This window comes from Zootoca vivipara, chromosome 9, assembly GCF_965207765.1.
Source record: "Zootoca vivipara chromosome 9, rZooViv2.hap1.1, whole genome shotgun sequence".
Lineage (NCBI taxonomy): Eukaryota > Metazoa > Chordata > Lepidosauria > Squamata > Lacertidae > Zootoca > Zootoca vivipara.
Window position 1 is genome coordinate 31,415,156 of NC_142592.1, and position 27,572 is coordinate 31,442,727.

Genomic DNA, 27,572 nt, shown 5'->3' on the forward strand with positions numbered 1-27,572 from the left:
GACTTTGGGCTAGCTGGCTAAGCACCATAATTAGCATCACCAAAGAAGTTGCTCTATGCCACAAGACAAATGGGTGGGCCTTTCTCTCTTCCCCTAGCTGCTGTGTAGGAGAACAGTAGCCAGAGTTGTGTATGTGTGTTGTTTTAGCTCTGTGCTGGTCTGTGCTGGACTTTGAGGCTCCTTTTGCAACCAAATGGGGAAGCAAAATTTCTTGGGGTCTTAATGCTCTGAGCCCGTGTCCCTCATATTATGCTCAGGTTGTATATACAGTGGTACCTCTAGTTATGAACTTAATTTGTTCTGGAGGTCCATTCTTAACCTGAAACTGTTCTTAACTAGAGGTGTGCTTTTGCTAATGGGGCCTCTTGCTGCCACGGCGGCGCCGGCACACGATTTCTGTTCTCATCCTGGGGCAAAGTTCTCAACTTGAGGTAACTCTTCCAGGTTAGCGGAGTTTGTAACCTGTAGCGTTTGTAACCTGAGGCGGTTGTAATTAGAGGTTCTACTGTATGTGTAAATAAAACTATATATTCCTTCATTCCAAGGAAACCGAACCCAGGATAAGCACTGGAAACCCTGGAGTCTCTCACTGATTGGAGACTGGGGTGGCATTTAACAGTATTCTCTGAAGAGCGTAGACAATGATTTCCCACTTGCATTGGGCTGGGCTGGGAGGAGAGGAACTTCTTCCCCCAGCCCAGTACAACGATGGGGATGAAATCACTATCTCTGCCCTTCAGAGACAAAACTTTCTGCACCAAATGGGTGTTGAGTATGTGCGCAAGTCTCTGCATGATGGTCTGCATAAGTGTGTGTGCACATGTTGTTATGAAGGTGAGTGTGCATTATGAGGTGGCAGCATAGCTGCCAAGTTATCCCTTTTTTTAAGGGATTTTCCCTTATGCTGAATAGGTTTCCTCACAAGAAAAGGGAAAACTTGGCAGCTATGGGTGGCAGTGCCTGTTTTGGCAGTGCCCCCTGTCACCTGACCATGCCTACCACTGGCAAGCAACCTTTGGAGGCTTGTCCTCTCCCTCCCTCCCTCCCTCCCTCCCTCCCTCCCTCCCTCCCTCCCTCCCTGAGAAAGGTTATGTGGAACATATCACCCTCAGCCCATGTTGAGTGTTGGAGTTTGGAAGGATCTGATCCTCCAACTTCTTAAAATATGCACCTGGTGTTGTATTAGACTTCTGCATGAAGGGAGAAGAACTGTAGGTAGGGTAGCCCCTCTTTGTAATCAAGACAAGAACTTGGATGTTCTCCAATGAGTGTGGATAGATGCAAAGGGAATTTTGTCTCTGTGTTGTTGTTGGGTGTCTTGTTACATAAAGCTTCCTGATTTATGTAAAATTCCATGTTATTTGTCTTCTGTTATTCCAGTTGCAACAGATCTGATAGTGTATTAGATCCACCACCTTGTCTTTCTAGTTCAGCTGTTGTTTGGTTCTTTGAGCAGTGTTTGTCTATGTCAGGGACACTCTTCAAGCATCTCCCAAATCAAATCTCTGTGAATTCCCTCCCCTCGCCCCACTGATTCCTCCAAGTAAATTAAATAGAAGATGCACATTATTTACATGATTGCTTCAGGGTCTCAAGGGAATCTTTTCCAGATACCATTTATAAAAAAAAATGTACAGAATATGCTCTGAAGTAATATTGCAAAATGCAATCGGGCATAGCTAAAATCATTTTATTCTATTGGTTTTGCTAATGGATTTTGATTTTTAAAAATAATAATAACTGTTTCCTCTGAAACAATATTGAAATGAAAACCAGATCTTGCAGGACTAGTTGACAGATGCTGTAACAGCAGCTGAGGAAATGCAGTCGTCATTACAAGAGCACGTTCCCCATGCTCGAACCCACGGGATCCGTAGCCATGGATGAGTGAGTTAATGTTCCAGCACATGATATAAAATATTCTTTGTTTAAGAGTAAGACATATAACGCAAATGGGTTTTTATTCTATAAAATGATGTTGCATCTTCCTTAGCCGAATCATTTCTCATTTTTCTTGTTTGATTTCCTCATATATGTAAAATTCTAGAAGTAACTGGTAGGAAGTATATAAGCAGATTTATGCCACTGTGCTTCCATTTATGTGCATTCATTTTCAGCATTCCTATTCCACACTGTTGTTGCTAATATCTAATCAAAAAGGTTTCTCCATTTTATACAGAGAAAACATTCCCCTTCCTAGCCTTTCCCACATCTCTCCTTCTGCCTTACCCTCTGTTGTAATAATCACAATGTCAGTTCTTTAAAAAATGAATAAGAAAAAAAAATCAACAGGGGCTCTTATTTGCTCCCACCATATCAGTAAATATCCCCCCAGTCTTTGAACAAACTCCCTGAGACATGTCCATGTTTCATTGGGTGCCAGGATTGGACACACACACACACACACCCCTTTCATTATGAACAGTGGAGAAGTGCAAAGTTTCTCTCTGTGAGTGAGCACAATGGTGGCTAATGTAGGTTTCCCTTATTTTCCTTGAGGACAGCGGGAGAGGGAACATGCAAGGACCATTTTGTGGTTTTGCCCCTTCACTTTTAGATGTGACAGCCATTTTGTGACCTGCGCTTTTTCAAAATTTCAGATGTGGCCATTGATTTTAAAATGTTGATGACTCCTGCCGCAGAGAACTTGAAAGGCAGGTTATAGATTGGTAAATAATCAATAATAGGTCTTCTATAAAATTAGCTAATGACTTGGATCTAGACATTGTTCCTGCTGGCAGGAGCATCCTCTGAGAGGGGTTGTACTGATTTCCCTTCTCTCTCTGCATTACCTCCCACACAGTGTCCTAAAACTGTGCAAGAGATTGTACTGGGCGGAGGGTGGGAGGGAGATCAGCAAAATTCACTCCACACCCACTCACACTCCTAGCAAGATCAAAAGCCTACTGTGGAAGGAAGTAGCTTTTCCATATGTGGAAGACAAAATCTGAATCCAACTCAATTAGCGGTGGTTTATTTATTTATCTATCTATCTATCTTACAAACATCTGTGTTATTTTTGTGGCAACACATTTTCAGTCACGTATAATATTAACGAGTGCAATTCACAGCGCTTTGTCACACTGTAAAATTCTCTCCTGCGAGGTGTGGTGATGGCTGTCCACTTTGGATGGCTTTACAGCAGGATTAGACAAATTCGTGGAGGGTAAGTCTTATCTGTAGCTAGCAGCCATACAGTAATTGCTAATGTTCTACTTTCACTGTCATAGGCAGTATGCCTCTGAATGCCAAGAGGGGAATCACAAGGGGGGAGAATGCTGTTACACTCTGGTCCTGTTGAGGGTTTCCCATAGGCATCTGGTTGGCCACTGTGAGAACAGGTCGCTAGGCTATATGGGTTCTTGTGATCTCATGTTCTTAAAATGTATCAGCGAGAAACTCTGTTGTATCATTCCTACTTCCATGTCCTGTAGGGAATATCTCCCTCATACATGGAGGAGTATATACCCTGTTGCATGTTGATCTGCCATCCAAACTCACTAAGTTTTGTCTTAGCATTTTTTTTTTTGCTTCTTTCCAACTATAGTCTTACACCCAGTTTTCACAAGCAGCATTGACATGGGAAATTTAGCAGCTATCTTCACATACTGTGATATTGAGAACAATGAGCAGTTCTCATAGTGCAATGATTTGTGATATTAACACATGGGGGACAGTACTGTTTTTTAAAAAATCACATACTCCACAAAACCTATAAAAACAGCTCCAGGCTTTGTGGTAATTTCATAGTCTAAAAGTGGGATTGACCTAGGACTATAAGTGCTTAACCTCCAGAGCCCATTTGAAGCATCAAAGGGAAATAGAGATAAATAACATCAGGATTGGCAGCCAGTATGTAGCATCGGGATTGGCCAGGCCTTGTATTAAAAGTAGGGGCCTAGGGAGGTACCCTTGCCTAGTCAACAGGATTCTCAGTCCTTCAGGTTCTATCTTCTTACAACTTCCAGGTCAACCTGCTTCTCACTCAACTGCCTGACACTGAGTTAGACCATTGTTACATCTATACCACTATTGTCTACACTGACTGGCAGCAGTTTTGAAGGGTTATAGATGGGGGGAGGGTGTCCAGCCGTACCTGGAGATGCTTGGGGATTGAATCTGGGGTTTTCTGCATGCAAAGAACATGCTCTGCATGTCACAGCCTTTCCCACTCTAGACCAATTCTCCCCTAGGAGGGTTAATGTCACGGCTGTACCATGTCAAAGATAGTAGATCTAATATAGCTATATTCCAGAATACTCTGATCTTATTTTTAAAACACATTGTCATGGTATCCTTTTCCCCCTTTATAGAAACGTGGACTTCTGACAGAAAAGGAGAGGAGGCATCAGAATCCACATTGTAAACAGTAAGTTTGTTCTCAGTGCCTTCTGAAACTGAATATTATACGACATTTGCTTCTTTTCCTTGACCACTCTGTTCTTTCTTTTACCAATATAAGAAATTAGTCTGGTAAGCAATTTCTGCCCTCTCTTAAAACTCAATTTCATTTCACTGGAGTGGACATTTTATTCATTTATCCCATAATCCTCTTAGATAAAAAACCAAGATAATCCATGCAATGTATCTGTGCTGCACCACATAGGGACATATCATTAGTGTTTTCTCAACTAGAATGATTTGGTGCAATAATATTGGTTAGGAAGCCACAAAATAAAAGAAATAGCAAATCATATGTCTGATTTCTGCAGGTGCCTTTACGTAATTTTAATTCATTGCATGACAGTGTATTCCTGGCAAGCAGAGCAGAAATTGGAAAATCCTACAATTGCTTTGATGTTTAGCTGGTGCTTGCCATTGTATACCTGAAGGAGCATCTCCACCCGCATCGTTCAGCCCAGACACTGAGATCCAGCTCTGAGGTTACAGGGAACCAGGTAGAGGGCCTTCTCAGTAGTCGTACCCCCCCTATGGAAAGCCCTCCAATCAGGTGTCAAGGAAATAAACAATGATCTGACTTTTATAGGACATCTGAAGGCAACCCTATATAAGGAAGTTTTGAATGTTTAATGTTTTACTGTGTTTGATGTTTGAATTGGGAAGCTGCCCAGAGTGCCTGGGGCAACCCAGCCGGATGCATATAAATAATGTATTATTATTATTATTATTATTATTATTATTATTATTATTATTATTATTATTATTATTATCCATGGTGCCTGTGAGCCAGAAAGGTGCATGTTGATGGTGCTGGGGAGCACTGTATTTCACACTGCAACAAGGGCAAGAGATTCAGGTCTCAATTCTCAATACAGCCATACCTTGGTTGTCGAATGCCTTGGTACTCAGACGTTTTGGCTCCCAAACGCTGCAAACCCGAAAGTAAGTGTTCCAGTTTGCGAACGTTTTTCGGAAGCCGGACATCTGATGCAGCTTCTGATTGAGTGCGGGAATCTCCTGGAGCTAATTGGAAGCTGTGTCTTGGTTTTCAAACTGTTTCGGGAGTCAGATGGACCCCCAGAACGGATAAAGTATGAGTGCACATAAAGTATGGGAAAGGAGACTTGCCATAGGCTTCTAAGTCATCGCATGGATCAGGTATAGGGAACCTCAAGCCCAAGGCCACTCTCCTCCTTTGCCTTGCTTCATATACCACTTGAGAGTTTTTGCTTGGCTGGAATATGTCTTTGAACTCCAACAATGTCTCTTACTCTCCTGGATGGAAGATAGAGAGGGCTGTGTGTAGAAAGCAGACCGCTGTACAAAGGTATGGTTTACGTTAAATGCCCCCCCCTTTTTTACTCTGACCCTATTCACACACAAGTGTATTTCTATCGGAAGCTTGCCCAGAAGGAATACAGCCCATTGGCTGAAAGAGGTGCCCAACCCCTGATATGGATGAACATTTGGGATTCAAAGTGATCTGAAAATGTGTAGATGATAATATTGCCTCAGGTTCATGGTTTTTAGCCTAAGACCTCATACAGTTTTCAGCAAATTCCCGCTGCTGTATTGTGGAAACAGTGTGTTTGTGAAATGGGCAGATGGTAGCATACCTGTGTTTGAATCTTTCTCTCTGTTTTATACACGTAATCAAAATCCCCCCCCCCCCAATTTTGGCTTCCTTTAGCAGCTGGCATGAGCACCCTGAACTCATATCAAAACCATTCAAATGGAATCTGAATGTATTTATGTACATGAAGAAGAAATTAATCAACCTTTGTTGGAGCTCCAATGAATACAACCACCATTCCTCCTTTAGGCAGAATATAATGATGAGAAACCTTTTCATAGCATCCATCAGTTAATTTATCAGTCATGGCATTATGATTATAGAATACAAATGTTCTAACCATGAATATATAATTACAGAAATGGAACTGTGCAGTGTCCATTTAACACATGTAATACATAATTTATTTTAGTTCACCGTTTGGACTCAATTCTTGGAAACGTAATGTAAACAGAATTACCATTTTCTAATTTTTAAACAATAACTTTATGACAGAGTTTGGGAATACTCAACTAGCAGCAGTCAGTTTGCTTTAGCGGACAGGTAAATTGCAACACAGCTGGTTTGTCTATCAGCCACCTTTCTCCAATTAATATAAATGTTGAGCCCTCTTGAACAAAGGTAGCCTACTCAAAGGAGTACGTCTTTCCTAAAATGTATGACATGGATAGAACTTGTTCCTGCATAGGGCTGCCATAGTCTGGAAATTTCCCAGATATAGCTGGGATTCACCAGTTGGAAACAGCGTCCGGGTGCAAATCTCTGAAATCTCAACAACTTTTGTGTCCAGATTTTCACTTTTTGAAATATGGCAACCCTATTCCTGCAGAACATGGTATCATTTTCAATTACTGTTTTAATTCATGAAGTTCTATAGAATGCATAGCAAATATACCCCTCCCTCCCCCCCAAAAAACCCTACTCTGCAACTTCCAGTTTGAGCATTTTGATCCCACCTGTTTTCTTTTGAAAGCAAAGGATGGAAGAGAATTATTAACTTGGAGTGTGAGTTGAAAACATTGGGTTTTGCCACATGGAGAAATGTTGTAGGCTATGCTCACCCCTGTTAATCCATATCAGCATGGATGTTGGGACTGAAAAAGAACTGTTGTGCAGAAGCACCAAGGCAGCTGGTATCTCTCTCTCTCTCTCTCCTTGCAGAATTGCTGCCTTCCCTTCTGGCATAGCACAATGGAGTGAAATCAACCATGGGGGAAGAGAATGTCTGGAGGGTTTAGGGTAGAGCAATGCATTAGGAAGAGCTATGGCTCTGCTCCACTGACTTTGCTCGTCTTCAGATGAAGCCCTCAGCATGTTGTCTCTGATGTTTCATTAACTGAATTAGGGATGTACAAGCAACAAAGCAACAAACCTATCCATAAGTGGGAGATAGATTTTAGCAAAGTGGAAGTGACAACAGCCAGTTGCATTGTGAGGGGCAGAAGTGCCACCCTTTTGCTCTTAAGCAACTGTAGCCCTCGTTTTATTTGCAGTCATCACTTCCATGTACTGTACACACATTCACAGCCTCAGATATGCCCCCACTGTGTTGTTTGATATTGCAAACTGCCTTGAAATTGGAAAAATGGGATATACATATTCAAATAAATGAATATGAGGACAATTATCTCCTTTTGCACATGTCTATTGATTATAACAACAGCAAGCAAGCATATTAAAATTGATGGGGTAGCCATAATGACTAAGGCAGGTGTTAGCTCTTTACCTCCAATGTCATCATAAGAAGACAAACTGATGGACTTCTATTTTATTCTCATTACTATTATTATTATTATTTAAAATTCAGAAGCTTTTTGTGGGTTTGGCTTTGATATTTTCAAAGATCATAACCCTGTGGCTGTGGAGGAGGCGAAACTATTGCAATATCCCTTGCTGAAGAGGTGTCTGTTCATCGTCCTCACACAGTTAACTGTTATCAAATTTCACCTGCCATGACACTTATTTTGGATTATCATACAATTGACAGCTATGATGGTTTCTAATGGCTGTCTAGTTAACGACAGTTTCCTCCATCATTCATGTATTATAAAGATAAATTTGTGTAATTTGACAAATCGGGTTATTGTTCAGATTAACAATTGGCTCATGAGGATGATGCTGGAACAATGGACTAGGTCTCATTTCAGCCAGCCGAAATAAATCTCATCCCAGCCCATTGAAAATAACAGTAATATGAGCAGTTTCACACCATTACTTCCAGAGAAATTGAATTCATTTTTTTCAACCTTGCAGATTCATAAAATTAGAGTAGATCTTTTATTCTTAATTTTCTTTGGAAAGCTGTATGCTAATATTTTAGGTTCTAGTGCATGCGTGCAATGAGATGGAAACGTCTGAACACATTTTGAGTCCATTTCTATTTAAAATGCCGTTGCAAAGCTTTGAAAAAAGCAAGTTAGTTGACTTATGAAGATTCTGTTCTAGTAAAAGAGGAAAAATTGCTTAAAACTTAAAACTAGAATGAATTCAGTCCTTATCGTACAAAAACCTTGAAACGGTTTATTTTTCATGGAGCCCAAATTCATTTTACATATTTTTTTATGTAATCATGAAGTTTTTCTTAACTGGTAGGCTGTATTTCTCACAAATCTACTGATATAACCAAGCCCCTTTTTTTGGGGGGGGGTTCTTTTGGATATTTGAGGTTTGCTTGAGAAGAACTCTTGATCTGTGTGGTCTGGGGACTAGGGCTGAATGCTCCTTGTACCTTTGGAAAAAAGCATGTGGCAAAGTTAGCTTTGAAACTGGTCTTCTGAGTACATTGTTATACTAATGGCAGGAAAGAAATTTAACACAAGGTCTCCTAGGACATGTTGTTTTAGATTGCCACTTAACTGGGCAGATTATTTTGGAAGCAAGCATATTGTGAAAGTCTTCTATTTCCCAGAAGATCATCCACAACGACCTTGCTCTCATGGAAATTTTGAGGCTGATTTTTAATTTAGGTATCAGGGATCTTAAGATATAACCACACAGGAATTTATCCAGCACAGTATTACTAACATGAATACATACTAAGTTGTGTGTGGTTCCAGTTATTGTGCATTATTGTGTTTCACTGTGTTTCTTTGACACTACAACCAGGGTAGCAGTGCTTTTTTCAGACAGAAAACCTAAGCATGGATTTTACATTCTGCAATTCCCTGACATGTACTAGTTATTCAACCTAATTTTGCAAAATGGTCCTGTCTGCAGACTTCCCTGGGGACTTCAGTTGCCATCTATCATCTTAGCACCTTGATTGATTACTCACCATTATTTAATTTATCTTCAGATTCTTCTTTGCTTTCCCCTTAGTTAACAACAAACACAGTGCACCCCCAGTGTCCCAGAAGTTGGATAATCCTTTGCTGAATGGTTGGTAATACTTTGTCTCAAGTAATAATTTTGTGTGTGAAGGCTATGGCCCTGATCCAACAATGGATGTTCAGCATACGGAATAAGGTTTCTACAAATGATTCATTCTCATCTGTTCTTGCTAAAGGCTGTTGCAGCAGCACAGCACGGCTTGTATCTTGAGGCAGTACAGACTGTTTCCCAATTCATGCAAGTAGTAGGACATCAGTTTTTCTGCTTGTGCCAAGCACTCGAAGTGGCTTAAGAGCAAAATAAAATATGAGGCATGCTTATCTCTTGGCTGCTATATCAGGAGGAAACTGATGCATTCTCCTTAGCCAGCTACAAGTCAAGCCGTAACCTGTGGCCCTTCAGATATTACTGGCCTCTGGCCATCATCATCCTGAATTGCTGGTCATACTGCCTGGAGCTAATTAGGAGTTGCAGTCCAACAATATGAACCCAGAAGGCCAAAGGTTACCCACCCCATGCTCTAAGCAATGGCCTGAAGAGTAACTTATTAAAAGCAAGTGAAAGTTTTCTGGGAACTTTGTCAAACTTTTTCGAGGTGCTGTTTCACAGGGGGTGGGAATCAAAGGAAGTTGTCGTTTTAGGATGAGTCTTGTCTGTTTCCAGTTCACTTTTCACATGCTTAAAAAAAACAACACCACCCAATAATTCTTTCCATTTCCAAATTAACCTGTGAGTTTGTAGAAATTATTTCATGTGTAAATGCATTCATGTGTAAATAAATATTTAAATGTGAGTTTTCTCTCAATAGGAACATTTAATGCAAAGTTTGAAACAGTTGAACTGACCAGAACTTCATCACAACATTTGAAAAAGTGCAACATCTTGCTGACTGCCAAGTCCCCAATCCTTTACAGAAAACCAATGGCATATTTAAAGACTTAAATTGGAGCTGGCCTTTGTGCCAATGAGCTGTTCTCTATTCCACTTTGCTACCACTCACAATAAATCCCCACGCACATTCATTTGACATTACACTGGTGGCTGTTGGGGAGACAGGCAAACTGATGAGATGGCAACTATTAACTATTGCTGCTAATACATAAACAGTAGTGCCTCTATGACATGTTTTGCCAACCTGCCAAAAAACACTGGCACATTTAAATTACACTGTAAATGCTGTAACTCCACATTTTGCCCTCACCCCCCCCCCCGGGTCGCCTTAGTGCTGGCAGTGCAATTGCAAATATTAGAGAACTGAACTTTGTCTAAATTATCTGGCTATAGCACACATTACCACAGATCTGTTTGAAGAGTTTCTGTGTGCAGCTGATTAGACACTCTAATGAGAGTGCCATAAAAGCCCGTGTATTGTGTTTCTTTCTTTTCTTCTGGAACATTATGTCTTCAGTTGTCAAACAGCTATAACAAACTAAAGCTTAAATGTTCAACTGAAAGAAGCAGTAGCAAATGACTCATTTTTTAGTATTTGGAAAAGGAAGTAGAATACATTTCTTAAGACTTAACACTCTGGATCCAGAAACACTCGTGGGAAGCAGCACATCACACATCCACCATCTTGTTTCAGTAGGCCTTTGGATCATCAATGCTTCTCTAATATATATATTTTTAATTCTCATGTTCTTGTTTAAGGGCTTAATCTATTGAGGTTTTATGTTTTAGATTTTGAAGTGTGTGTGTGTAAATCATTGTAAGCAGCTTTGAGACCTAGCTGATGAAAAGCAGGATACACATTTTTAAAATAAATAAACAAAAAGACCCAGCCCGATGGGTGGGGTATTATTATTATTGTTATTGTTATTGTTATTTTCTCCCTCTCTCATAATACTAGAACTGGGGGGGGGGGGTCATACATGGAAGCTGAACACTGAAAGATTTAGGACAGGCAAAAGGAACTACTTCTTCATGCATAGTTAAATTATGGAATTCACTTCTACTAGATGTTGTGATGCATACCACCTTGAATGACTTTAAAGTTAGCCATACCCTTCATGAATCTGTCTATCAGTGGCCTACAGCTCCCATCAGTCAGCATGGTCAATGGCCAAGAATGACAATTGTTGTTAAAATCAATGTTAAAATGGTTCAGTCAAACCACCCTCTCCCAAAATTATCTTATATTTTCAAGACAATCACCTAAACAGTTCTGTGCTGTGTTACATGAGAGTAAGCCCCAATGAAAATAAGTGGGTCACCCTGGGCTCCTTCAGGATAAATGGTAGGATAAAAAAAGGAAATATCATAACATAAATCTTATATCTTGTCAGCCATTAGCTACTACCTTGCCCCATAATCTGGCATGCATTTTCATGCACATGTATTTTCAGGGCATGCATGCATACATACTAGTTAAACATGTGCTTGCCTGCAATTCTCATTTTCCTATCCAGTAGTGTTTGCTTGTGTTCTAAAATGAAATAAAAAGACTTGCTTGAGATAGCTCATGGGTACTAATGCTTTTGCAGTGCTTTTCTTGCTTGATTCAGTTACTGATCACTATGAAAAGTTCAGATGCATTTAAACAGCCTCAGGGTGGTTGACCATTAGCATTTCACGATGAACCCTGTATTAAACAGTTAACAGCATGCCTGCCTGAAAAAAGCAGCCACTTTGATATGCTGAACAAAGACCTTCACTCTTTCCATCTGGTCCAATGACGCTGAGAAGTTATCAGGCAAGGATAAAAATCTTTTGGTGTTCAAAGTCTCTGTGTTTTCTCTAGCCTGGCTTTTTAGCAGCAAGAGAAAAAGCAGGATATATTAGTGAGTTGCCATGGTCCAGAGAGGAATGGAGAGTGGTTTCATTCCATCAACTGCAGCTTCAGGCAAATGACTCACCTTGCATGCAATAAAATGTACTATAAACATGAGTGTACGGGAGTATATAAACATCTCCCTTTGCCCAGACAGTCACTACATTGAGCTAATACATTGCTTGCAAGTAAATGACAGTCTGAATTACAAATTTGCATTAGTTACTTGGTGTATCATTCCAGAGTATCGTGAGTGAGCATGGATACATGCCACACTCTGCTCAGTAAGCAGTCATAATCAGGAACTCATTTTGTGGCAATGCCTCTGTGCAAGATTCCTCCTGACCCCATTGGATTTCCCCCCAGTTATGTATATATAAGACATAACTTTTTGGGTAAGAGTGGAATCTTTTATTATCATTGCCAAAGTTAACGAAACATATGACCATGCACCTTTACAAATTTGCTTTGAATGTTTTATGTGGAATAGTAAAATCTATGAGAGCAGTGTTGGAGCAAACAGTACTTTTTGCAAATCAGAGTAACTTAATAAAAATAATAGTCTAGTAACTTGTAGACCTCTAGATGTCATTGGATCCCAATAACCATCAGCCTCAGCCAGCATGGCCAATGGTCAGGAATGATGGGTGTTGTAATCCAACAACATCTGGAGATCTGTTAGCCACCTATGCCCTAGCATGTACCCTGCACCTCTTTTCAAGTGTGGATTCTTTAAAACACACACACACCCCACTGAATTTGGGGGATCTGAAATTTGCTTGCAAGCCTAGACTTGCCATTATGCAGAGTGTGGCAGCTACCTCAGGGCTCAGTTGCTAGAGGGCTGGGGAATAGTGGTGAGGATGTACACCTCCAAGCCACTGGTGGGGGACTTTTCAGCCTACAGGCCTACATAGGCTCACCAGACAAATTTGGGCAATCACACCCTCCCTCCTGGGGCTGAGGTGAGCCTAACATTAGGTATAGGAAATATCAAGTTGCAGCTTGAAGCTTGAAGCCACAGCAGCTGCAAAGGAGGAATAATTGGGAGCACGTTCTTAAGTGTTGCCCTGCACAGTGAAAGAAAAAATGTTTCAAATTCTAAACCTGCCATGTTTGGGCTTCAAAAGAAAGCTATGCACCCCCTTCCTTCCTTCCTTCCTTCCTTCCTTCCTTCCTTCCTTCCTTCCTTCTTTCTTTGCTTCCCTGGCATGAATTCAAGCTAGGACTCTTCTTTTGTAGTGTCGGCTTGAACTTTCAAAACTTAATCTTGTATGCTATCAAGTGGGTGGGTGGCCCTCAGCCTCTGTCAAAGTGGTATGTGGATATGACCCTTTGGCTCAATCCAGTTTCACACTTCTGGCTAAGCTAACCTGCTACCGGTACCCTCAAATGCAGTGGAGATTGTTTCATTGCTAGTGTTGAATTGAGATTCAGTTGCATGCCCAATCAGCTTTTGTTTGTGGAATGGAGTCACCACCACGCCCTTTTCCTGAGACCAAGCCTGTTTGCTTTACATACAGGCTTACATTTTAAGAAACTAAGTAATGGTGATTTGATAATGTGCAGAACTCCTCTAACTTCTTATCAGTAAAGAGGTCTATTGGGACTTCCTTTTCACAGACTATTTACTCTGTCGCTTTCCCATTTTTCCAAAATAAATTGCAGTACTTTGTGTGTTATCCAACAGAAATGGCCCAGAAGTTTCAACATTACCCTTTCCCTGCCACATTGCATGTCTCATTATTAACTGAATTCATTACATAACTTTCCCTACTACATTACATTTACCTTTATTACTAACTTTTTTATTCCATTATCATTCCTGTATAATATGTTGAACAGAGCCCACCTATAACAAACAAACAAACAAACAAAAACCAAAGGGTGCCCCTTAAAGTGCTGAATGTATGAATAGTCCTACAAAATCTACAACCCAAAGTGTGCCACCTCATCTTGACTAATGGTAGGCTTTGGTCCTATAACTGGCTGATGCAAAAAGCTAACTGTGCAATTTTACCTGCATTTGGGGCTTGTTATGTCCCATCCTGTTGATGCAAAGCCATTTACCTTTCATCAGGAACCCTGATGAACGCAGCCATTGCTTCCATGACTAATTTTCAGGGACTCTGCATTCTCTTGTATAATTCCATACCAGAAAACACTACTACTTGGATAGCTTTGACTTTTGTTGTTTGTTTGCTTGCTTGCTTGTTAAGCTTGTCACCAATCAGATCTTAAAGTGACTTCACTGCAGATCATATACAGTAAATACATTTTTAAATAGAAAGGAAAAGAAAAATCATATAAACATTAGCATTGCGTACAGGATATACCTGTATAGCAGTAGCAGCAACAACAACACTGGCAGCACAGTAAAACAAAACAAAAAACCACAAAAACTATGCTCCCATCCATGAAGCAGCAGAGTGGAATTAAAAAATCAAACACCGACACGCGCACCCCACTCCCTAGCCCAGAAATCCCTAACTTGAACCCAGTTTTGTTTTAATTCCTCACTGTACCCAGAAGTCCAGCTTCAAGGCCAGCTACTGCAAATCAGTGGTGGTGGTAGAATGAGTCCTGCTCCAGGAATGGTCCGGCCGTCTCTTGCAAAGACAACAGCAGCAAATTCAAATCAAGAAGAGGTGGCAAAAGGTTTACCTGCTCTGCAGATTTTTCCAGTTGCTGCTGCTCTCCTGCCAAGGAGTCCAGAAAACAGCCATGCCTACCTGGGAATTTATCTTTGCTACCTAGAGATCTGATATCAAGGCCAGCGGCTGTAACTAAATCAATGCACATGTGACTTCCTCCAGGGATGGTCTGCTTGCTTTTTCTCTCTTGCAGAGCTAGCAAAAACTCTACCTGCACCACAGTTGTTCTGGCCACTGTTCTCCTCCTGCTTCTGCTGGGAGTCTAAAATAAGACTGGACAATTTCACAGAGGAAAAAGCTTTCATTGTTTACAAAGCAAAATGACTTTGTTATGTCTCCACGGCTAGAGGCAGTATGCTTCTAAATAGGGTACCAGTTGCTGGGAATTGCAGATGGACAAAGTGCTGTTGCACTCATGTCCTTTTCCCAAAGGCATCTGGTTGGTTACTGTGAGAACAGGATGCTGGACTAGATGGGCCACTGGCCTGATCCAGAAGGGCTGCCCTTATGTTTAGCAAGGGCGATAAATATAAGACAACCTTTGCAATTGTTGAAAAATTCATTCTACTACCTCTCCCTAAAGGATTTTGGGAGGCTTCATACATGACAGAATAAGCTTAAACTTCATTTCCTATGTTCTGTTGTTATGTATCCTTATATATAATTATCCCTATTTCAGGTTATTTTTTAAAATGTAACTGAGCTAGTGATAATTAACCAACATAATAAGAGAGGTTTTTGGTTTTTTTAAATGATGATGCATTACAAGGACAGCTCTCCTAGGAACAGACAGAAGCAGTAGGCCAAACCTGGAGAAATACAATTTCTATTTTAATGCAGATGTCATTAGTGGCAGGGATGGCAAAAGAAGAGGACTATGCAGGATGCAACCTTCCATCAAAAGGGCTATAAAACAGAACATGCTTTGAAGTTTTCCATTAGGCATCAACAATTGTGACTTGGTTTTTCTAGGCTAATTGAATCTCTTTTCTTAGCTGAGAAAGTCTCTTTCTCTGTGTGTTGTATGTGTTAAAGAGATGGTTAGCAGATTGAGCCACAATACAATGCTTCCAAATTAGGAGCTTATAGTTTTCCAACAAGCAGTGTGTTCTGTGTGTCCATGTGTTTCCATGTTTTGTACACAGAGTGTTCTCCGGTTTGTAGATGAGAAAGAAGTATCCACTGTACAGCACAAATTCTCTGTGTTCACTAAAGATGAAAAAAGATGAAAGAAACTTTATTTTATTTTTATTTTTTCTGTAAAGAAATAAACAAGTTCTAGATGGCAGGAAGTCTTGGGTCCTTTCTACCAATTATCAACCATCATAATGCAGACTTTTGACTCCTCAAGAGACTGGCACCTCTATGGCCAGGACTCAAGACCAGTTCAGCTATTCCTCATTGCTTGTGCATCATACAAGGTACCTGTTGTCCACAGTGCTCGATATGCATATGCTGTGTGGATTTATGGTGCACAGATCTTAAACATTAAACACTGTTACACCCTGAAGCATGAGCACATAATAAAGCATCAGCTTTCAGTGGGTTTTTCTGTGGCCTGTCTGCGTAGTGAACAAAGGCTAACCTGAGAGTTCTGCCTCCATTTCTGTAGCTACTCCAGGCAAGTGGCCATTTGTGTGTGAGAGTCTGTATTCCACTCTATGCAGCAATGCCATGCAAAAGCAGTTACATGAAATCACCCTCCATGTGGTGTCCATTCCATGTCAAGTGGCCCTTATTATTATTCTTCAGAGGCATCTGTTGTCTTCTACTGCCTCCCGCAGTTTGGTCAGACTCATGTTGGTAGCTTCGAAAACACTGTCCAACCCTCTCATCCTCTGTCGTCCCCTTCTCCTAGTGCCCTCAATCTTTCCCAACATCAGGGTCTTTTCCAGGGAGTCTTCTCTTCTCATGAGGTGGCCAAAGTATTGGAGCCTCAGCTTCAGAATCTGTCCTTCCAGTGAGCAATCCTTAAGAATCATTTACATTCATCTTAACATTCACCCTTACAAAAGGGCTTCCCTAGAAACTTGCCCTGTTGCATCTGAACTTGTTTCCAGTTTTGTAATGATGTTGTAAGGTAAGTATCAAATAGCACTCTTTATCCCATTTGAGCCTTCCTTGAGATAATCCCAGTTATGCAGTTTGTGAATTAAACATAAAGTCCCGGTATATAGCAACCTCACAAACAAGATTTGCATAATGAACTTCTTCAGAAGTTCTGAAGATGTGCTGTGTACATCTGCTAGGCAAATATTTGCATACAGTATATAGTTCTCACAGTAGGTGAGGGATTTACACATGTGGTAGCACAGTTTCCTGGGCAGAGAATATGGATAAATTCTGCATTTCTTTTCCATATGAAATATTAATTCAAAGTCTAGGCCACTGTGGTGTACACTAAACAAGTGTGGAGTGAATCTAAATAAGCAGAGTACTTTTGCTAATTAATGCAGCATGTAAGTATCCAACAATCAGTTTACTGTTTTTCCAAATGTTGTTCCAATATAGCAAAATAAAACAGCACAGATCCAGCAATGTATGGACCCCAGATGTTGGCTTGCAACGCCCATCATCTCTGATCATTGACCATGTTGACTGGGGCTGATGGGAGCTAGAATACAACATCATCTGAAAAGCCACATGTTTCCCATTACCTGGGAAACTACCTTGGATACAGTAAAAAGGAAAGTCTAACCCAATTACATGTCCTTCCAGCAGCAGCTTAAAGACCAACACGCACATGAAATGCACACGAACACGAAAGACCAACACGCAACACGCATGCACACGAAAGCTCATACCAAAATAAAAACTTAGTTGGTCTTTAAGGTGCTGCTAGAAGGAATTTTTTCCCCGACTACCTCAGACCAACACGGCTACCTACCTGTAACCAATTACATGTGTTACAATAAACTTTATTCTCTGATTATATACACTTTTGCTACATTGCAGATGACAAATTTCTTCCGCTTTAGCAAAAAACAAAACAAAAAAAACCAATCTGAACAAATCCTCAGTGTCTGCTCAATCCACAATCAGTCCTTTATGTACTTACATGTTTATCCCTAGCATCAGTATAGGTACTACAGCCAAGTACACAATAGCAAACCATCTCAAGTGCCACAAATGCATTGCCATTGTTCAGCTCGGAATTTAAATACATTTAAAGAGCATAATTTAGAACCTTATTATTAGTAGTGTTAGTGTTAGTGTTGGTGTAAGTGTTAGTGTTAGTATTAAAAGACTTTTCCTACCAGGAAATTGGAAAGGTAGTTGGTTTTGATAAACCATCAACATGGTGAAATTATTAAGGATGACTCCTTATTCAGAACACATTCTAATGTTGTGCAGCAGCTACAGTAAGCCATACTAAATAAGATGGGAATAGTGTACATTGCAAACCAGAGAGAAGTTGGCCCATCAATGTGCTTTAGAATAGGGATAGGGAATCTGTTGGGCTGCAGCACCCATCAACCCTCACCACTGGTCATGCTGGCTGGGACAGATGGGAACTGGAGTTCATAAACATCTACAGGGCTGGGGCTTCCCCTTCCCCTATTTAGAAAAAGATGCTTCTACACTCGTGGCTGTTACTTCTTCCTTCAGTCCAAGTAGCATCTGTTTTTGCAACACCAACATTCTCAGGGATCTCCATGCAAAGAAACATTGCAGGCATTTTTGTTTAAACACAGATTTCCTTGAACCATCTGCACTCTCTGTTGTTGAGCTAACATTTCTTAGAAAATAATCCTGAGGAGGCAAAAATAAGGTTGCCATGGAAACTATTGTAATGCAATGCAGCCTTAACACCAAACTATAGCATTAATTGGGCGTTAATTAGGGAGAGTGAGGAGATTGTTCAGGAGAGAAGTGTCCTTTTGCCAAGTGTCAAATTAATTTATGCCAAAAAAAGGAAGATGAGCTAATGTAAGCATGGGAGGGTTAAAATATTTCCAAAGGACTGCTGGCTTGGATCATGGTCAGGTTAATACTATTCCCTCAGTGCAATGCTGATTGAAGTTTCTCTGGCTTCAATTTACATCTGTGTGCATGCAAGCAAAAACACTCACAAACACAAACCCTTGTTTGTCAAGATGTTAAAGACTCTTCCATGTCCCTGATTTTCTTAACATAAACAAGCCAAGTACATACATCCTCCAGCAGCCTGTAGATGAAATAAGGGAGTTTTGTGAATAAGCAGGCTATTTATCATTTATTCAAAGTTTCCTAATTAAAAAACCAATTCTCTTTGCAACATACACAATAGTATAAGCAGTAAAATTACAACATGCTGCACAACTCAATCAAAAACAACAAATCAGTACAACCAGCCAAGCACTAAAATCCAGTAAAAAAATCCAACATCATAAAATAAGTAGAGGCCAGCTGGATCAGGCCAATGGCCCATCTAATCCAGCACCCTGTTCTCACAGTGGCCAAGCAGATCCCTACAGGAAGGCCTCATGCAGAACCCAAGGACAGCAGCACTTTCCTTTCACTTTCATTGCAACTGGTATAATAATATCAGTGATGCTAAAGGACATTTGAGAAAGGACCAGAACAAGACCAGTACAATTCAGATCCAAATGTACAGCACTACAATCAGAAAGCAAGTCCAAAAACTGCTGGCAAACAGATAGGCATCCCTGTGTTAATTGGAGAACTACCAGTGACCATTCCAGTGCTGCTGCCCTTAGTACTTTTGATACCGGTATTTGCACAAAGGAGGTTTTCCAGGAGCTGGACTCTTTCTCATCTACACCGCATCTTTTTTTTACATGCCTATGAAAAGTATAGGACCCTTCACTCTCCTTTGCATCTGGGAGACCTTGAATTCTGAGCAGTGACTTTTCTCAATATGACAGGAATAACAACCTTAAAAGGCTGCCCAGGAGGACTCCCCTGTCGTGAGTGCCTGCAGGTCCTGTCCCTGCCTCTCACCACCTGGCCTAGGGCGGGGCCTGGCAGGCCTCAAATAGGTCTGCTGCTTCCACTGCTGCTGCTGCCCAGGAGGACTCCCTGTCGTGAGTGCCTGCAGGTCCTGGCCCTGCCTCTCACCACCTGGCCTAGGGCGGGGCCTGGCAGGCCTCAAATAGGTCTGCTGCTTCCACTGCTGCTGCTGCCCAGGAGGACTCCCCTGTCGTGAGTGCCTGCAGGTCCTGTCCCTGCCTCTCACCACCTGGCCTAGGGCGGGGCCTGGCAGGCCTCAAATAGGTCTGCTGCTTCCACTGCTGCTGCTGCCCAGGAGGACTCCCCTGTCGTGAGTGCCTGCAGGTCCTGGCCCTGCCTCTCACCACCTGGCCTAGGGCGGGGCCTGGCAGGCCTCAAATAGGTCTGCTGCTTCCACTGCTGCTGCTGCCCAGGAGGACTCCCCTGTCGTGAGTGCCTGCAGGTCCTGTCCCTGCCTCTCACCACCTGGCCTAGGGCGGGGCCTGGCAGGCCTCAAATAGGTCTGCTGCTTCCACTGCTGCTGCTGCCCAGGAGGACTCCCCTGTCGTGAGTGCCTGCAGGTCCTGTCCCTGCCTCTCACCACCTGGCCTAGGGCGGGGCCTGGCAGGCCTCAAATAGGTCTGCTGCTTCCACTGCTGCTGCTGCCCAGGAGGACTCCCCTGTCGTGAGTGCCTGCAGGTCCTGGCCCTGCCTCTCACCACCTGGCCTAGGGCGGGGCCTGGCAGGCCTCAAATAGGTCTGCTGCTTCCACTGCTGCTGCTGCCCAGGAGGACTCCCCTGTCGTGAGTGCCTGCAGGTCCTGTCCCTGCCTCTCACCACCTGGCCTAGGGCGGGGCCTGGCAGGCCTCAAATAGGTCTGCTGCTTCCACTGCTGCTGCTGCCCAGGAGGACTCCCCTGTCGTGAGTGCCTGCAGGTCCTGGCCCTGCCTCTCACCACCTGGCCTAGGGCGGGGCCTGGCGGCCCTGCTGGGGACTGTTGCCCCCAGCGCTGTTGCTGTCCAGGAGGACTCTGAACTGTGCAGAGTTCTTTTAAAAATGTTTTAAATTCTCCTTTTATCATTTTAAACACATTATGTTGGGGGGTTGGTTATTTACTTGGGTCTGGGAATTTTTTAAATTTTGTTATTTCTGTGATTTTTGTTTCTTGGTTAGTATTGTCTTATTGTGTTTTTTGTGTGGTGGGTGCTGCCCAGGACTCTCTCCTGCTGTGAGTGCCCACAGGCCCTGTCCCTGCCTCCTTCCACCTGGTCTAGGGCGGGGCCTGGAGGGCCTCATAAGGACTGCCGCCGCTGCTCTGCTGCTGGTGCTGCCCAGGGGAACTTAAAACAGCACAGAGTTCTTTTTAAAATGCTTTTTAAAGAATTTTTATGTTTTTATTTTCTTGGGATGGTAGGTGGGAGGGTATTTTCTTTGGGGTGGTAGGTGGGAGGGATTTTTAGTTGGGTGTGGGAATATGTTAAATATTGGTGTATTGTAATTTTTATTGGTTTTGGTTTTATTGTTTTATTGTGTTTTTTGTGTTTTTCTTTTGTTCCGTTCTTGCTGTTTTTTACAGAGGTTTTATTTTGTTTTTAAGGGGAGGGGTCAGGGCTGCCCGGGAGGGGGTCCCAGCAAGCAAAATGGCTGGGGCAGATTCCACAGGGGGGGATGCACTGGGACAACCGATCTCAGTGGTCACGGGTAGGAGGAGGAGTTACGCTAAGACCAGACCATGTCATTACCGAGGAGGCAGACTTAGTCGTTGTCTGAAGACTATCCCTGCCTCCGGGTCTGGTCTTGACCGGACGGATATTGGAATCAGCAAGGGATACCCACATGACCTGAAGGTGCTGCTGTGCAATGCCAGGTCGATGATGAATAAGACCACTGCCATTCACGACCTGATTGTGGATGGAGGATTTGACCTGGCATGTGTGACAGAGACCTGGTTGGATGAAGCCGATGGGCCCATTCTTGGCGCTGCTTGTCCAACAGGTTTCTCTTATGCACAGCAACCCAGGCCATCTGGGCGGGGAGGGGGGGTTGCAGTGATTTTTAGGAAGTCATTAGTTTGCACCAGGCGTCCTATTGGTAAGATGGAGTTTTCTGAGTGCATGTTCTGGAAGTTGGGCAATAGGGGCAGTACAGGATTCCTTTTGGTGTACCGACCTCCCCGCTGCACCAAGGATTCCCTGCCCGAGCTGCTTCAGGTCGTGTCGGATGTGCTCCTGGAGACACCTAGCTTGGTTGTCTTAGGGGATTTTAACATCCATGCCGACACGACCTTACAAGGAGCTGCTCGGGACTTCGTGGAAAGCATGGCCACCATGGGGCTGTCCCTGAATAAGTCTGGCCCAACTCATAGCCGTGGACATGCCTTGGACTTGGTGTTTACCTCTATGGATGTTGGTGATCTGACATTAAGTAAAAGTGAAACAAAAGAAGTGCCATGGTCAGATCACTTTCTGGTGCAACTGGACTTCTCCGCAACCCTTCCCCTCTGCAGGGAGGTGGGACCAATTCGGATGGTCCGCCCCCGCTACTTAATGGATCCAATTGGCTTCCAGAGAGTGGTAGGGGATGCTTTATCCCATGTCGATGGCCTTTCAGCTGATTCCCTGGTGGCCCGCTGGAATGCGGAGTTAACCAGCGCTATTGACTGTCTGGCTCCGAAGCGCCCTCTCAGATTGCATGGAGCCCGGACAGCCCCGTGGTTTTCCCCGGCGCTGAGGGTGATGAAACAGTCATTGAGACGGCTAGAGCGCCGGTGGCGGAAAACTCATTTTGAATCAGACCGGACACGGGCTAGAGCTCAACTTCGAGCCTACCAAGTGGCAATGGCGACGGCGAAGAGGACCTTCTTCACCGTCTCCATCGCATCTGCAGAAAACAGCAGCAGGAGACTCTTCCAGGTGGTTCGCAATTTAGCGGAACCACCTGCTCCATCCGGGCCCAGTATGGGCCACATGATCTCCTGCAATGATTTTGCAAAGTTTTTTGCAGATAAAGTCGCTCAGATTCGGGAAGAGGTAGACTCCACCGTGGGAGCAGGGCCGGGGCGGGGGAGTGCTAGAGTCCTGTCTAGTCAAGCTTTGTGGGATCAATTTCAATCTGTTACCTCCGAGGATGTGGACAGGCTGCTTGGACGAGTGAAACCAACCACCTGTCTCCTTGATCCTTGCCCATCCTGGCTTATAAAAGCTAGCCGGGAAGGGCTGGGCGATGGGCTTCGCGGGTTGGTAAATGCTTCTCTCCATGAGGGAGCCTTCCCAGACCCGCTGAAAGAGGCGGTTATTAAACCGCTTCTTAAAAAACCATCTTTAGATCCGGCCAATATGGCCAACTATCGCCCAGTCTCAAATCTTCCATTCTTGGGCAAGGTGATTGAGCGAGTGGTTGCTGAACAACTCCAGGCACGCCTGGAAGAAGCGGACCATTTGGATCCCTTCCAGTCAGGATTCAGGCCTCATCATGGGACTGAAACTGCCTTGGTCGCACTGGTCGATGATCTCCGGCGGGCTAGGGACAAAGGTAAGAGCTGTTTCCTTGTTCTGCTGGATCTCTCAGCGGCTTTTGACACCATCGACCATAACATCCTTCTGGACCGTCTAGAGGGCTTGGGAGCTGGGGGCACTGTTATGCAGTGGTTCCGCTCCTTCCTCCTGGGCCGTGTTCAGAAAGTGGTGGTGGGGGATGAGTGTTCAGACCCCTGGGCTCTCACTTGTGGGGTGCCTCAGGGTTCTGTCCTCTCCCCCATGCTTTTTAACATCTATATGCAGCCGCTGGGAGAGATCATCAGGGGGTTTGGGCTGGGTGTCCATCAGTATGCTGATGATACCCAGCTCTACCTCTCTTTTAAATCAGAACCAGTGAAGGCGGTGAAGGTCCTGTGTGAGTGCTTGGAGGCGGTTGGAGGATGGATGGCGGCTAACAGATTGAGATTGAACCCTGACAAGACAGAAGTATTGTTTGTGGGGGACAGGAGGCGGGCGGGTGTGGAGGACTCCCTGGTCCTGAATGGGGTAACTGTGCCCCTGAAAGACCAGGTGCGCAGCCTGGGAGTCATTTTAGACTCACAGCTGTCCATGGAGGCACAGGTCAACTCTGTGTCCAGGGCAGCTGTTTATCAGCTCCACCTGGTACGCAGGCTGAGTCCCTACCTGCCCACTGACTGTCTCTCCAGAGTGGTGCATGCTCTAGTTATCTCCCGCTTGGACTACTGCAATGCGCTCTACGTGGGGCTACCTTTGAAGGTGACCCGGAAACTACAACTAATCCAGAATGCGGCAGCTAGACTGGTGACTGGGAGCGGCCGCCGAGACCACATAACACCGGTCCTGAAAGACCTACATTGGCTCCCAGTACGTTTCCGAGCACAATTCAAAGTGTTGGTGTTGACCTTTAAAGCCCTAAACGGCCTCGGTCCGGTATACCTGAAGGAGCGTCTCCACCCCCATCGTTCTGCCCGGACACTGAGGTCCAGCTCCGAGGGCCTTCTGGCGGTTCCCTCACTACGAGAAGCCAAGTTACAGGGAACCAGGCAGAGGGCCTTTTCGGTAGTGGCTCCCACCCTGTGGAATGCCCTCCCACTAGAGGTCAAAGAGAACAACAATTACCAGACCTTTAGAAGGCATCTCAAGGCAGCCCTGTTTAGGGAAGCTTTTAATGTTTGATGGATCTCTGTATTTTAATGTTTGATGGATTTCTGTATTTTAGAATTTCTGTTTTGTTGGAAGCCGCCCAGAGTGGCTGGGGGAACCCGGCCAGATGGGCGGGGTATAAATAATAAATTATTATTATTATTATTATTATTATTATTATTATTATTATAAAATGCTAGTTCTAACAATTATCTATCTATCTATCTGTCTGTCTATCTACAGGGGTCAGCACACTTTTTCAGCAGGGGGGTGGTCCACTGTCCCTCAGATCATGTGGGGGGCCGGACTATATTTTGGGGGGGAAATATGAATTAATTCCTATGCCCCACAAATAACCCAGAGATGCATTTTAAATAAAAGGACACATTCTATTCATGTAAAAACTTGCTGATTCCCGGACGGTCCACGGGCTGGATTTAGAAGGCGATTGGGCTGGATCCGGCCCCCCAGGCCTTAGTTTGCCTACTCATGAAGTATTCTATCATCTACTTGATTTTCTGTGTACGCTGCAGTTAATGTCAAAAAGAAACTATCACTAGCATAAAATGATCTGAGCCTTCGAATGATGCATTTTACTGATTTTATAATAATATTAAGCATCTGGTGCCATCTTTCAAAATCAGAAAATAATAGTAATTAATATTAAATTGCCATGAGCAATTTGACAGGAAATAGCTCAGCAGCTTTAATGCAAATAGTTTTTAATTATCAGCTATTAGACCATGGAGGCTAAATACAGTATAGCACAGCAGTGAAGTCTATAAAGTTAGCAAGGGCTTGGAGTTTGGGCTTGAAGAATATTTCTTCCCTAAGCCCCACAAAGACAAACAGTCCTGGAAACTAGATCAATAACAGAATGTTTCTGCAGAAGATTTTTCTATAGACATGTTCCAAAGGTGTTGGCCTACCATTACTGAGGAACATGGCTTTAGGGAGAACTGTGTGGCAGCTGCCAGGTTCAATTAAGATTCTTTTGTTGCTGAGGGTGAGAGAATTGCAAAAGAAGAAAACTGGGTACATCTAGTGATCACATAACACATGCTTTAGTTATTTCCCCTGGAACCTGATGTCACAGGGTGGGATATGTACAATTTAATCTGTTGTTAAAGCACAAATATATCACTTCGCTGAGAGTGGCTGTTCCTGGGTGTCAGTGCTTTCTTCCTCCTTTTCTTGTAACCAGGAAATGGGCCTCTCAGAAAAGGAAAAATCTAAGATAGGTGGTCCCACTAAACTGGGTGAAGCGAGCAATGAACTAAAATGTAGATCCAGAGCATTGGGAGGGAGAACAATCATATGAGGAGCCCGAGGTTGATAGGGATGGACAAATATGGCCATTTGTTGAAATAAAAGGTCAGCAGCATTTTATTGTTAATTTCACCAAATAAATATATTTTTGTATGCAGTATGTATGACTAATATATACACATTTTTGCAAGCAATTCTGCCAAATAAAATGCATTTTTAATGTTATTTTCACTTATATATGCATTTTTAATTGATACTTTACCCTAGTATATATGCATTTTTTTGTACTTAATACTTGGCTGGAGAACAACATTGTAAAATTTGGCATATGAATTTTCAAGGATGACTGTTTCGGTTTTGCAAATATAGCAGGGTTGCCTTTAAATACAATCTGAATCAAATTAATCCCCTACCCCCTCATCATCGATGGAGCATGTGTGTGTAGGGTGACCCCAAAGGCTTTACCAAAAAGCAAAGGAAACACTAATTTTCAAATATGCTTATTTATATATACAGGTGTAAGTTTAGAAATAATTACTATAATTTAAATGGCTATTCAAGACATGATGCTATGGTGTGACCACAAATTGTTGGTGAGCAGCTTCAAGGATTTTGCTTGTTCTCCCTTATTATTGTTCTTTGGCTTTAGGCTGAGCTTACACTCAGGAACTCTTTAAAGAGAACACACCTTCAAATAAAGGACTGTTCTTTGACTTCTCTCAGAAAAGGACTGTCCTCTGTATATTATTATTATTATTATTATTATTATTATTATTATTATTATTATTATTATTACAATTATTATTATTTCTATACTTCCCGAGGATCACAGAGCAGTTTACAATTTAAAAAACCACAAAAATACACAACATAGTAACAAACAAAAACAGTACCCCCCTCCCAAATTGGACACAGGGCCAACCTAGAAGTGTAGAATTCATGCACTGTGCAGATATTTGTACTTCTGGCAAGTTATTTGCACAGTTCCCTCCTCCCTGGTATATTTTTAAAATGTATACCACTGCTTGTTTTCAAAGCTCAGGGTGCCTTATAACCTGAAACACAAAACAACAATAAAATGCATAACAATCCCCTTTAAAATTTACAAATATTGACCTCAGAGCCATGTCCCCCTCCAGAAATCAAAATCTTGAAACAGCCAATGTAACTAATACAGCCAATGAGACTGATGGAGCTCTACAGATTGGAACAGCCCCAAAGAGATGTATTTTCATTTCTCCGTCCCTTTAAAATGTTGTATGTGGCAACAGCTCCCCATCAAAAAGTTATTGGAAGTTCCTGGGGCAGTAAAGAAGATCATGTAGTGTGATGGCTCAATAGTCACAGCAAGCTATTGCTGCTGCTCCTCAGTTCAAAGGCTGAAATATTGATAGAGAATCATCTTCTGCATGATGAGTCAAGTATTTTACGAACCTTGCTAGAGGAGACAGAACCTCTTTCAGCTTTAAGCAAACTCTGCGTTTTAAGAATCCCATTCTTTCTCCTAGAGAATTTCGTGTTTGAAAATGCATTTCCCAGTCTTTTTTCTCCCTACCTGCCTTGGAAAAGATAATTATCTCCACACACCCTCAAATCACAAAAGAAATTATCAGAGAACCGTCTGCTCAGTTTTCAACATCATAAGGTAGTTATGCTCAGTCTGTTCTAGGCGGAATAGGGACTGCCCTAAAAGCCGCTGGAGGAAGAGCAGAAATAACCTTTTAGCTGAGCAGAAAAGACAGTGTTGCTTTTGTTTTGCATCACAGTTGAATGCAAGGATCATGTAGCTTTGCTGTTCTGGCAACTCTGAGCACTTGGTTTGCAGTCCTCCTCTTTCATCATACAGATATGTTCATTAGGAAGCCATTGCCGTTGCTGCTTTCTAAAGAGGAAGATGCTGACAGGGTAGCTACTTATAAACTATTTGTGTGTTGCTTTGCCTGGAATTTAGACAAGCTGGTCAGTGAAGCAGAGAAAGCGCAGCCAATGTTGTCAAATATTAT

At 42.8% G+C, this 27,572-nt stretch overlaps 1 protein-coding gene across 2 annotated transcripts in view; it reads left to right on the forward strand.

Moving 5' to 3' along the window:
* Positions 1-27,572, forward strand: part of SYT1 (synaptotagmin 1) — a 339,802-nt gene that overhangs the window by 124,795 nt on the left and 187,435 nt on the right. For both annotated transcript variants that reach the window (XM_035127518.3, XM_035127522.3), the window contains exon 2: positions 4,314-4,369. The gene's annotated coding sequence lies outside the window, so the exon portion shown is untranslated. The remainder of the gene's footprint in view (positions 1-4,313; positions 4,370-27,572) is intronic.